Genomic DNA, 8392 nt, shown 5'->3' with positions numbered 1-8392 from the left:
CTGAAATGGAATATTTCAAATGAAATACTTACTGTTTCAGTTCCTTTGTCTACAGGCATAATCATGTTCTTTCCAGAAAGGTAAGCCCCAGGGGTTTGTACTCCAAGAGCCAGAAAAAGAAAAGAGTAGTATTGAAACAGAGTAACAGAAGCTCACACATGGTGGAAACTGAACCTATTTTATTAACTAAAATAAAATAAAAAAGAGTGTAAACAGCTTTGTGTGGCTGTGCGTGCTCAGCTCAGCCAAAAGGTTCACCAAATCCTACTTAAAAAATAAATAAATAAAAATAATATGAATAATAAATAAAATGGCAGTCATGACTCATGTTGAGTCTAGGCTACTACTACACTCTATGAAGTCCAAACTTTTCAGTCACCATACTACAGTAGATTGCAGAGGAGTCCCAGTGGGGGAACAGACCATGGCTATTCAAGGCACTTTAATGAACACAAGCTAGCCGGATGTGTCTGTCAAGTCATTTGTCTCTAATACAGCACCTCCCACACTAACAAATGGGGCCTGAGTGCTCGTTCCCCTGATCTGTCTTCTCCCACTCTGCAAAGAAGATGAAACTAATGATTCCTGTGGGTCATCTAAATCTCTGCAGTCCCCTCCATCCACATTATTACACGGACACTATCCCACCCCTCCCCATTATATGTCATGTTAAAGGACTTTTACTTTTATTTGAGCTTTATAATTTTGATAGACCTTTTTCACAGCAGCCATTTTGTGTCTAAAAGGCAGGGTGAACACAGGTGCAGCCAGCAACCACACATTAATGAGGGTTTCCCACTTCCAATCCATTTAGGTGTTCCAGTGCTGGGGCCCTCATTAATGTTTTTGGTTGTACCTGTGTTTACCCTGCCTTTTAGACACAAAATGGCTGCTGTGAAAAAGGCCCATTCATTTCTGTTTTGCTCCATCTTCTGCTGTTGATGTGACCGCTGCACTATACATAATCTAATTACTCACTATATGGCTATTACAATAAGTAGGGATGCACGATATATGTATCTGCAATCATATCGGTATCGGCCGATGTCAGTCAGTTTTTTAACATATTATCGGTATGGGTCCGATGTTGCAATGTTAATATCGGTTATCGGTATCAGCCAAATTCTTCACATTGAGATGAAATAATGCAGTAAATCTATGATTTATGGGCTTTTACAAATGTTTTTGAAATAAAGAAATGCATTACTTTTTCAAATTCAGTGTTTACATGTGTTTTTCAGTATGTACAAAATTTTGTTATCATAGAAATGTGTTTTTATACAGATCATATCGACATGTTAATGTTAACCGATATGTTATCGGTTATCGGCATCGGCCAACATTTTCATATCGGTGCATCTCTACAATGAAGCTTGACTCTTCAATCTTAATTTGGGCCGTTGCTGCAGCAAGCTGTAATCATAGGATATACAGCAAGTACAAATAGGCTAGAATGGATATAAGAATAGGCTATAGCAAGTTAGACACTATTTAAACAACGCAAGTGACAATTCCAATGCTGGAACATGTAGAAATGTATTTTTGAAACTATGAAAAAGTGAACTGCAGAATAGGGTGTACAAATGAAAACAGCTGCACATACATGCAGAGAAAGAAAGAAATGAATGAAAGTGTATAATATGAAAATACTGTATCGGCTACCAAACTATGGAACATTACAGAGGGCTTTGGAAAGAGGGGAGGAGGAGGGGGGGCAGGGAAAAGAGAACGTAACTAGATAGGAACTTAGTCATCAGTACCTAGGATAGGAAGTAGGGATAGGAAGGTGCTAGAGCGTTGGGATTGGAAAGGTGGGTAGGGGGAGTGGCTAGGGCCATGATGGGTGTTGGGGGCGTGGTGTCATAAAGCTGAATGGCCGCACCACTGCGCCGTGGGCTTAATGGTTTGGGCTTGTTATTGTGTGAGCTTATATATTTCTCTGTGTGTCTCTCTGTCCTCCTCTCTCCTCCTCACTCCTCCTCTCTCCTCCTCACTCCTCTCAGCATGTCTCTCCTCCTCTCTCCTCCTCACTCCTCTCAGCACGTCTCTCCTCCTCACTCCTCTCAGCACGTCTCTCCTCCTCTCTCCTCCTCACTCCTCTCAGCACGTCTCTCCTCCTCACTCCTCTCAGCATGTCTCTCCTCCTCTCTCCTCCTCACTCCTCTCAACACGTCTCTCCTCCTCTCTCCTCCTCACTCCTCTCAGCACGTCTGTCCTCCTCTCTCCTCCTCACTCCTCTCAGCACGTCTCTCCTCCTCACTCCTCTCAGCATGTCTCTCCTCCTCTCTCCTCCTCACTCCTCTCAGCACGTCTCTCCTCCTCACTCCTCTCAGCACGTCTCTCCTCCTCTCTCCTCCTCACTCCTCTCAGCACGTCTCTCCTCCTCTCTCCTCCTCACTCCTCTCAGCACGTCTGTCCTCCTCTCTCCTCCTCACTCCTCCTCTCTCCTCCTCACTCCTCTCAGCATGTCTCTCCTCCTCTCTCCTCCTCACTCCTCTCAGCACGTCTCTCCTCCTCTCTCCTCCTCACTCCTCTCAGCACGTCTCTCCTCCTCTCTCCTCCTCACTCCTCTCAGCACGTCTGTCCTCCTCTCTCCTCCTCACTCCTCCTCTCTCCTCCTCACTCCTCTCAGCACGTCTCTCCTCCTCTCTCCTCCTCACTCCTCCTCTCTCCTCCTCACTCCTCTCAGCACGTCTCTCCTCCTCTCTCCTCCTCACTCCTCTCAGCACGTCGGTGCAGATCTGTCTCCAACTCTTGTTAAAGTGTGACAGACGCCTCCACGATAGCATCCCTCAAACTCACTTCTATCATCTGCTGCTAAATCACTTTGAGTGGGCTGGAAACCGTGTGTGTGTGTGTGTGTGTGTGTGTGTGTGTGTGTGTGTGTCGATGTGTCGGTGTGTGTGTGTGTGTGTGTGTGAGAGAGAGAGAGAGAGAGAGAGGAGTGGGGGCTGAGGGGTGTGATGTGTTTAGATGCTCTGTGGAATGTGGGAGTTACTTTCGTTTGTGTGTGTGTGTGTGTGTGTGTGTGTGTGAGACGTTAACCACCATAACTGGCATGCCAGTGTAAGTTGTGACAGGCCAGGTCAATGTCAGAGAGGCCTCAGTGTGTGTGTGTGTGTGTGTGTGTGTGTGTGTGTGTGTGTGTGTGTGTATGTGTGTGTCTGTGTGGTCGGTCGGTCGGTCGGTCTGGGAAACTGAAAGTTTGAAAAGAGTTTTGTCCTTCAGGTCATAAAGTGAAGAATCCTCATTTGGCCTTTGTGTTGGAGTGACAGCAGAGACGTCCTGTGAGATATATGAGGATAAAAACAACATTGAAGGACCGGCCGCCTACTCACTGATGTCCTGTGCGTAATAACGGCCAATAAGAAGAGAACTGGACTAGAGAGCATCTTGCTATGGGACTGGGGTCACACCAGCTACCAATTGATGCCCACCCCCCATGGGGGGCTTTCTCGGATCACGCCAATTTTCGAACTCGACCTTCATTCTGAGATCAACTGCACACCTGTAAAGTTGTGTGACTGCACCAATCTGTCCTCAAAACGGCTTCTGTGATAGTTCCCGCTAGAATAGGCGTCTCTATGCAGGACCACATTTTTCCATGATCACACACACACACACACACACACACACACACACACACACACACACACACACACACACACACACACACACACACACACACACACACACACACACACACACACACACACACACACACACACACACACACACACACACACACACACTTGCATTTAGCTGCTAGCCCAGCCCAGGCAGACAAGATTGGGGATGTTTCAATGTACGACTTAATGGGCAAAAATGGTTAATAGACCCTTTTCACTGGGGCCATTTTGTGTCGAAAAAGGGAGGATAAACACAGGTGCAAGCAATACACTAATGAGGGTTTCCAAATTCCAATCATGGAAGTTGGAAACCCTCATTAGTGTTTTGCCTGCGTGCGTGCGTGCGTGCGTGCGTGCGTGTGTGTGCTTGCGTGCGTGCGTGTGTGTGTGTGTGCTCGCGTGCGTGCGTGCGTGCGTGTGTGCTTGCGTGCGTGCGTGCGTGCGTGCGTGTGTGCTTGCGTGCGTGCGTGCGTGCGTGTGTGTGTGCGTGGTTGGCAAAGTAAGGGCATTCTGTGTTTGCTGCTGGCCAGCATCAGCCAGAGGAGCAGTATTATAACCGCTGACAGTGTGTCATTAGAAAATAATTGCGTTGCTCGTACAAACATATTGCCGTTGTTAAATTTTAATGAGCATTCATTCACTCCTACGCTGCGGTTGCAATAAAAGCCTGCTGAGGCTTTTTACAGTGTGACAGAGGGGTTTGCTGCTACACACAAAATGTCATGGCACATTCTGAGACACAGAGGTGTGCCTACTTTGTCATGTGTGATGGTGTCAGGTCTTCTTTGGCAGGCAAAGGCAAAGATCAATCCTCAAGTTCCACCTGTCAATCAAACAGTGTGGGCGGAGCTTGGCTTTTCTGTTGAGGCAGTTTGAGTTTCTTCTTCCCAGCAAAGATCAAGCAGACACCAGACAGCAAAGATCAAGCAGACACCGGCTGTTCAGAACAGCAAATGTAAAAACTCTCCTCACCTCTCCCTCATCCTCAAGCAGTGTCGTACCAGTCCTACTTTGATGACAGTGATTTTATATGGCCTGCTTTTGGCATTAAATATCTTGATGGAGGTATAGTTTAGGAGGAGTCCAGGAAGCGGTTGAAGGCATTGTAGGCCGACTCAATGTCAAACAGCATCTGGCGCACCTGAGCAGCGTCCAGCTCGTCCGAGGCAGACATGTTGCTGAAGGTGGTCAACCAGAGGCTGACTTTGTCCTTGGCCTCGGTGTCTGGAGGCATGTTGCTCATTCTGTTCATGGTCTCCATCAGCTCTCTCAGGTCTGGTTGTATCTCATCCTTGGCCCTCATCTCCAGTCTCAGCTTGTCCATCACGGTGATGAAGAGAGAAACGATATTGGAAATGCATTTGTTCAGGTTGCCCTTGTCGTCTTTGATGGTGATTGGCCGGTCCTCCTGAATCCTCTCCATGGCCAGTGGGCAGTCCAGTCTGTACTTCCTGCAGAAGTCATGGACGGAGCCCACATCGTATCCCTGGACCTGTTTGAAAGCAAGCTTATACTTCCCCAGCAGTTCGTCACAGCGGGCAGTGTACTCAGTAGGTGTGACACAGTCTTTGATGTAGGCTTTCTCCAGGGCCTGGAGGGTCTTGACTGCAGCAAACAAATCTGCCATGTTGTGATACCTCTCTCGTTCCTCGGAGTCGGCGCTTTCGTATAACTTCACTTCCTCGTATAACTCGGGTTTATTGGCTGGAGCTCCTCCTATCCCTCCTCTGACTGGTGTTCCATGGGACATGGTGGCAGCTGGTGTGTATCAGAAGTTCATCCCCTTCCACAAACTGTAGTGACGTCGATGTAAATACCCTCCTCCTCTTGACTGACATGACATCACCGATGACATCACTCACTGAAGACATCGTCACTGAATTGCTCGAGTGACATCACTCGTTGATGACATCACTGATGACATCACTATAATGATCAAATTCCCTTACACTAACCGTACCGTTTCAAGTTTTTCATTATTATTATTATATTAATTAAAACCATGTTACCATGATTACAGCGCTTTGAAAAACACGGTAAATAATACTGTCTATCATCAACCACTTAGCAACAGTCTCCCAGATGTAGGCTGTGCCTTGGTTAAATGTTTTCAGCAAGTGCATCAGTACTTTTGGTGAAATGATTTTAGTGAGTGTATTGGTACTTTTTGAACATTTTCAGCACATTCTAACAATACCGTGATAATACTGATAACCATGAGAATTTTGGTCACTAATCGTGATGTGAAATTTTCATACGGTTTCATCTCTACAAGATGCTGACTGACTGACTCACGAGGCTGACTGACTCAACCTGGGGACAAATGATGTAATCAGTGGCCTGGCAATATTTTGCCAGGCAGCCAGATGATGTCATCAGTAACATGCTGCATGGCAAATTTGCACTTGTTTTGCCAGGCAGCTGGCTGCCAGCCTACATCTGGCTCTGTCTGAAGGTCGGAAGGAAGGCTGACTGACAACCCTCAAAATGCTAGAGTGACATCATCACTCATGACATCACAATTGATTGAGTGACATCAGTCTGACCGTCTCACAACCCTGAGGACAACCCTGTCTGTGGCCGGCAGCCACCAGGCATAATTTGCAGCTTACCTCTGAACTGGGTATGATTTTGAAGTGGTGCAGCCCCTTCTATAAGTGACTTTGTGTGTCTGTTATGAAACGGACCCTCTGTATGATGGAGGCAAATGTCTCATTCTTAGCATTCATGTGATGCTGTTTCAACCTGCTGTGCCTGATGCTCTTTCAACCTGCTGTGCCTGGCAGCCCGTCGCCAGGGGCCATCATTAACACAGGGAATCAGTGCTTTTTCAAAGGCACTCGTGGAAGCTGTGTGTGTGTGTGTGTGTGTGTGTGTGTGTGTGTGTGTGTGTGCATGTGTGTGTGTGTGCATGTGTGTGTGTGTCTGTGTGTAAAGGAGGGGGTGTGTTTGTGGAGATTTAAGACATGGCTGCCTTCAGACAACAAAGACTGACAAGGCGGACTTGATTCACTGTGTGTGTGTGTGTGTGTGTGTGTGTGTGTGTGTGTGTGTGTGTGTGTGTGTTGTGTGTGTGTTTGTGTGTGTGTGTGTGTCAGGGTGTGTATCCAGTGTCGTGCTAGACCTTATGATGGGCCTATACAGGTCTGAATGGCCTCACAGACATTACATGCTGTTCACTTGACATGACATCTTCAGGACTAGTAATGCACTTCACCTATTACGCCTGTTACTTCTTCCAAAAATCAAGTTTAATGACACAATTTGTAATGGCCACACAATTTGTTTGTTTAAGGCCACCCTGTTGAGTGGATTTGAATCCAATTTTTCATTGAATTTGCCAAATTTGCTAGTAAATGTTATCTCCCCCACTCGAACGACGTACTGAATAGAATTGAAAGAAAGCTCTACCAACTCGACTTCACATCCTTACTGTCTTCTAAATCCAGTAAAGAGACCAAAGGACTTCTTATACTTTGACTGCACAATTTCTCAACCGCTTAAATTATTAAACCCGTAATATCACATTTTCCACACCTTTCTAACCCCTTAAATTATTTTAAACCCATAATATCACATTTTCCACACCTTTCTAACCCACTTAAATTTTTAAACCCATAATATCACATTTTCCACACCTTTCTAACCCCTTAAAATATTTTAAACCCATAATATCACATTTTCCACACCTTTCTAACCCCTTAAATTATTTTAAACCCATAATATCACATTTTCCACACCTTTCTTTCTATCCTCCAGATCAGAGGAGCTTTCATTGTCTTTTTCATATTCATCACCTTATTGCTCTGTTGTTATGAAAGATGTAGAAACAACAACACAACAACATCTAAATCTCCATATGCATACAAAGACACATGGCTGGTGTGTGTGTGTGTGTGTGTGTGTGTGTGTGTGTGTGTGTGTGTGTGTGTGTGTGTGTGTGTGTGTGTGTGTGTGTGTGTGTGTGTGTGTGTGTGTGTGTGTGTGTGTGTGTGTGTGTGGCGACTATTTGGTTTGCCCCGCCAGTGAGCTTTCCAGACAAACAGTGGTGGCAGCTGCCATAGCAACACCATTGTGCTCTCCCCCCCTCTCTCCCCCCTCTCTCTCTCTCTCTCCTCTCTCTCTCTCCTCCTCCCTCTCCCGACCACTCCCCCCTCCTCACACACACACACACACGCTCTGCTTGGCTCTCTTGCCTCTACACACACCACAGTCACTGAGGGACCAGAGAGGAGAGAGGTTGGCTCGCTTGACTTGGGCCACAGAAAGAAAGAGAAACAAACAGAAGAATAGCCAAGTGGATAGCAGACAGGACAAACAGTGGATAGCAGAGACAGGACAAACAGTGGATAGCAGAGACAGGACAAACAGTGGATAGCAGAGACAGGACAAAACAGAGGAGGACTAAATTAAATAAAGTGTGTGTGAGAGTGTGTGTGGCGTTTTTGGAGGGGAGAGAATGAGCGACGACAACCACTCCCAGTACCCGCCTGGAGCCCGGCGACCGCCTCAACGGCCTCGGCCAACGCAGACAGAAGAGACCCAAGAAGGTACTACTTACACACAGGGGTGGCGAGAGAGGCACGTGGCCTGATGAGAGAGAGAGAGACACACACACACACACACACACACACACAGAGAGAGAGACTATGGGCTGACTGGTGGAGGTTGAGGCAGGTGGAAACAAGGTGGGAGATGAGGTGTGTGTGTGTGTGTGTGTGTGTGTGTGTGTGTGTGTGTGTGTGTGTGTGTGTGTGTGTGTG

General features: G+C 46.6%; 1 pseudogene across 1 annotated transcript; it reads right to left on the bottom strand.

The window, feature by feature from the left end:
- Nucleotides 1-4701: 4701 nt before the first annotated feature.
- Nucleotides 4702-5379, bottom strand: LOC310779148 (vacuolar protein sorting-associated protein 28 homolog pseudogene; annotated as a pseudogene). The gene has a single exon. The product of its transcript is annotated as a vacuolar protein sorting-associated protein 28 homolog pseudogene (transcript).
- Nucleotides 5380-8392: the final 3013 nt, after the last annotated feature.

Source organism: Poromitra crassiceps (genome assembly GCF_964638095.1).
Source record: "Poromitra crassiceps genome assembly, chromosome: 7".
NCBI lineage: Eukaryota > Metazoa > Chordata > Actinopteri > Beryciformes > Melamphaidae > Poromitra > Poromitra crassiceps.
The sequence above is the reverse complement of the archived record's forward strand: the minus strand, read 5'-3'. Positions and strand labels throughout refer to the sequence as shown.